This window comes from Ananas comosus, linkage group 12 (genome assembly GCF_001540865.1).
Source record: "Ananas comosus cultivar F153 linkage group 12, ASM154086v1, whole genome shotgun sequence".
Classification (NCBI taxonomy): Eukaryota; Viridiplantae; Streptophyta; class Magnoliopsida; order Poales; family Bromeliaceae; genus Ananas; species Ananas comosus.
In genome coordinates, this window is record NC_033632.1 from 6,951,824 (window position 1) to 6,957,359 (window position 5,536).

The window sequence follows — 5,536 nt, forward strand, 5'->3', positions numbered from 1 at the left end:
CCGGCTCTGTGGAAATAGGGGTGTGAGAACTACAACAAAGTTCCCAGTGGGTTCGGCAACCAACCACGCCGACTATCCTACTAGGTCTAATCAGGCATAATAGAATAAAGGAAAGTAAGTAACCAACTAGCAAATGCACTAATATGCCTGAACAATATAAAATGATATGCACAATATAATACTCATGATGAATGCAAGGTCATAGTGTCAATACCCAATCTCTTGGCTAACCCGTAGGTTTCGCCCTCAACAAACTCACCAACTCAAAATCCCAATAATCGGGGAGATACCCGCTACAACCCGATGGGACCGCCCTCTGGGGAGATACTCGCTACAACCCAGTGATGTCGACTCCGGAGCACATCGCCCGAGGGGGAGCTACCACAACCTCGAGCAAGGACTAATGTGAGTACGATCAAATCCTACATTTGAGGATTCCAAATTCAATCCATTCCTTAACTTTAAGAAAGACTATGCTCAAATGACTCTTAACACTAAGGTTGAATGTCATAATATCTCGGTCGTTCTTGTTCTTGCATTCTTTTCTATCACCAATGTCATATACACTATCAAGTTCTTGTACTCATACCACACTTGTTTACTAAGTGTTCTAGACTCATCAATGTCACTTGCTAAATCTATGTCAAAGTGTCACTTTTCGTTTACTAACCCTTCTAGGTTCTTGTCACAATCATGCATACATAGGGATCATCATTCTCACATTCTTACATACATTTAACATGCATTTGAGTTTACATTAGACTATATAAAAGAACTCACAATTAACCCTATTATCCAAGATGCTCAAAATGCATAAATGCTCAAAGTATGACACTTAGACATAGAGAGATTTCCGATATCCTTGGAATGCACCACCCACCTTAGATGGTTACAGGGATGCTTCGGTGAATTTCTTGGAATTTTTGAAGCCCTAATCCGCGTGCTGCGGCTATCTGTACGGAAAACGACGTTCTTGTCAATAACTTTGCATACACTCGTCGGATTGTCGAACTGAGCGTTCCAACGCGTTTAAAATACCCTCAATTAGGTTTCTACATGATCAAAATAGATCAAAACCTAACTTGGGCAAAATCCCTCTTTGGGATGCCCTAACATGCAACTTTTGCATTTCTCCTAGATTGATCTCATTACTAAGCAAAAGAAAGATTAGAATCACTTGGGAAGCTCTCTAATAAGGTTTCTAAACTTCTAGAACCATCTCTAGGGCATCTACTTTGAGCCCTAGTGATTCACCATGAGAGGGCTTCATGAAAACCATGGATTTCATGGTTTCATAGCTCCCCAAGGTTTCTAAATCTAGAAACAAGCTCAAAACCCTAAAACTTTGGGTTAAAATCCAAACCCTAGACTCAAATAAGTGATTAAACTCACCTTTGTCCAAGCCCTAGCAAGCTCCTTCTTGTTGGAGAGCTCCGAGAACCACCAAAGCTCCAAAATCCCAAGCCTCACCACCTCCTCCTTCTCCTTCTTCTTCTTCTTTTAGTTCTCTAGAGAGAGAGAGGAGAGAAAATGAGAGAGGAGTGTGTGTGTGTGTGGCTGCTGAGGGAGAGGGGTGTTTGGGGTGTCATAGTATTGTAACAATTGCAACTAAACCCTCTGTTTCTTCTTATTTGCACCAGACCTTACTGTGCTGTCGGGGGCCTCTTGTACCGGTACAAGGGTTCTTATACCGGTACAAGGCCGAGCAGTAGCCAAACCCGAGAGCTATCTCTCGGTTTCGCAGGTCTTGTACCGGTACAAGGGGACCTTGTACCGGTACAGCGCCTGGTCTGCACAAACCCGAGGGCTACTGTCTCTCGGTTTCGCAGGTCTTGTACCGGTACAAGAGGACCTTGTACCGGTACAGCGCCTAGACTGCACAAACCGAGAGCTGTCGGAGCTCTGGTCAGTGGTTATACCGATACAACCACCACCTTGTACCGGTACAACAGCTCCAGATTGCTGTTTGACTTCGATTCGGCTCAACTTCGCGCCGGTTGACGCCAAAACCATTCTAACACTTCTTTAACTCATTTTTCCCCCTTCCCAACTCGTTGGAATGCGAGAGGAACTTGTTCATCGCTTTTCTTCGACGCTTTAAGCAATTTGGTCAAAGTTCGAATATCGGTTTCGGGTTTCGATACGTTACAATTATCGTGTTCAATTTATTTCAGCATCTCTACCCTTGCTCGCCTGGCACTTACGTAGGGCCTGCATGACGAGGATAGAGGCAAAATTATAATTAAAAATTTGATGGGTTATTTATGAAAGTAATTTTTTTATGAGGAGGCCAAATGCAAAAAAGGTCCTATAAATTGATAAGATTAGTAGACTAATATTAGTCCTTGGAAGATATATAGGATTTCATGATAACAACCAAAACTGATTGTAGGCTAGTACTGCTCTTCTGTAAAAACGTATTCACTGATGGAGTGATGATAGTGGTATCAATTTCTCTCTTTTAGGGCACTGCATGTTTGTAGGGCTGGCAAATGAGCGAGCCTGATAGTGGTATCAATTTCTCTCTTTTAGGGCACTGCGAGTGTGCAGGGATGGCAAATAAGTGAGCTAGCTTGTGTTTGGCTCACATTCGGCTCTATATTCGACTAATTCGAGCGCGACTCAAAATTAAATGAGCCGAGCTTGAACAAAAAAAAAAAACTAAAGATTTATTTCAAGCCGAGTTTTGAGAATTACTAGGCTCGCTCAAATTAGACTCGAAAAGCTTAATATATATAAATATATATATAGAGTAGGGCTACTATACTCTTATGAGTATAGAACCCTTACTACTCATAAGTTGTTTTCGATGTTGGAGTTTTCGAATCGACGATCCACACCGTTAAACATGATCTATAGTATTTGAAACTTCTAGAAAATAAATTTCATAAATTTTCGAAATTATTATAAAGTCCATCAAGCGAGTATAAAATGAATGATTAAAATCGAATGACATCCTAAAAATGGATGATTGGATCCTTCAATTTAAGATCGGAGTTATTGATCTTTATTTAGATAGTGAATAGAATTTTCTATCAAAAATTCAACCTATTTCGATTCTTTTTCACCGTTAAACTAGTAAATATCTCATACCGACCGTTAAAAATTGTCAATTTTGTGAACTTTTGATCGTAAGGTAAATGATGTCGAAAAATTATGAAATTTGATTCTAGATGTTTCAAATGCTCTAAATAACGTTTAACGGTGTAGATCGTCGATTCGAAAGCTCTATCATCAAAAACAACTTATGAGTACGAGGGCGATCGTACTCATAATAGTATAGTAGCCGGACTCTATATATATATATATATATATATAATATTTTGATCCAATGGTCAAAAAATAGGAAGGATCAAATCCTTTATACTTCCAATAGTAATGTAGCTCTACACTATATATACATATATATATGTATATATATATATATAATATATATATGTATAATATATATATATATATAATAATGTATATATGTATATATTATATATATGTATATGTATATACATATATATATGTATATAATATATATATGTATATGTATATATGTATATACATATATATGTATATACATTATATATATATATATATATGTTATATATACATATATATATGTATATACATATATATATAGGGAAAACTTCAAAAACCCCCCCTGTGGTTTCATGCATTCTCACTTTCATACCCTGTGGTTTAAAACGTATCAATTTGCCCCATGTGTTTCATTTTTCTCTTTTTGTTATCAATTTTATTATTTTTTTTTCTTAAATCAGTGACAAAATTAAAATTAAAGGATACTAAAGTGAATATTCGATAAACATAGATGGTTATTTGAAGTTTTTTGTATATAATTTAACGAAATATTAACGAAAAAGCTTCTGAAAAGATAAAACGAAACCACAGGGGGCAAATTGATACGTTTTAAACACACGGGTACTAAAGTGAGAATGCATGAAACCACAGGGGGGTTTTTGAAGTTTTCCCATATATATATATATATGTATATATATATATATACATATATATATATATACATATACATATATATATATAATATATATATATATATACATATATATATGTATATATATAGTGTAGAGCTACTATACTATTGGAAGTATAAAGGATTTGATCCTTCCTATTTTTTGACCATTGGATCAAAAATTGTATGGTAGGGATGATTGCAGTCCCCTTAGAGTTCAGTATTACCCTTAGGATTGAGTGGTCCCATAGGGTAATAATGTTAATTCAAATATTACAATAATTAAAGGGGCTGATCTAAGAGCCAAAAATCGGAAGCACCAGATCCGTTATGCTTTCGATAACATAGTAACCTACTCATATATATATATATATATATATATATATATATATATATATATATAGAGAGAGAGAGAGAGAGAGAGAGAGAGAGAGAGAGAGAGGAGAGTTTTGCTAGAATACTATCGGTAGTAAACGGCAAGGTTTACTACCGATTTGTTTTCGATGATAGAGCTTCCAAATTGATGATCGGCACCGTTAAACATCATCTAAACTATTTAAACTATCGGGAAATCAAATTTCACACATTTTCGATATTGTTCTCTTGTCCATCGAGTGACAAAAAAATGAATGGCTGGAAATGAATATCCTTCAAAAAGTGATGATACAATTTTTATATTTGAAATCTAAAGTCTAGATCTTATTTTAAATAGTTTAAAAAAAATTTTAACAAAAATTTAGTTGATTTGAACTCTTCTATACCGTTAAACGAGCAAACGCATCATATCGGCCATTAAAATTATAGATTTTGTGACCCTTTGATCGTTCAGTTAGTGATGCCAACAAATCATGAAATTTTATTTTTAGATAATTTAAATGGTCTAGATCATGTTCAACGGTGCCGATCGTCGATTTGGAAACTCTATCATCATAAATAAATCGGTAGTAAACCGAGCAGTTTACTACCGTTAGTAGCACAGTAAAACTCTTTCTCTCTCTATATATATATATATATAGAATTACGCTACTATACTATCAATAGTACCAAGTCCTTGGTACTTTTGAGTTTTCGGCCGTTGGTTTCAATTTCTCTCTTTTAGGGCACTGCGAGTGTGCNATATATATATGTATATATATAGTGTAGAGCTACTATACTATTGGAAGTATAAAGGATTTGATCCTTCCTATTTTTTGACCATTGGATCAAAAATTGTATGGTAGGGATGATTGCAGTCCCCTTAGAGTTCAGTATTACCCTTAGGATTGAGTGGTCCCCATAGGGTAATAATGTTAATTCAAATATTACAAATAATTAAAGGGGCTGATCTAAGAGCCAAAAAGTCGGAAGCACCAGATCCGTTATGCTTTCGATAACATAGTAACTCTACTCATATATATATATATATATATATATATATATATATATATATAGAGAGAGAGAGAGAGAGAGAGAGAGAGAGAGAGAGAGAGAGTTTTTGCTAGAATACTATTGGTAAGTAAACGGCAAGGTACTAGCCTGATTTGTTTCGATGATCAGACTTCCCAAATTGATGACGCA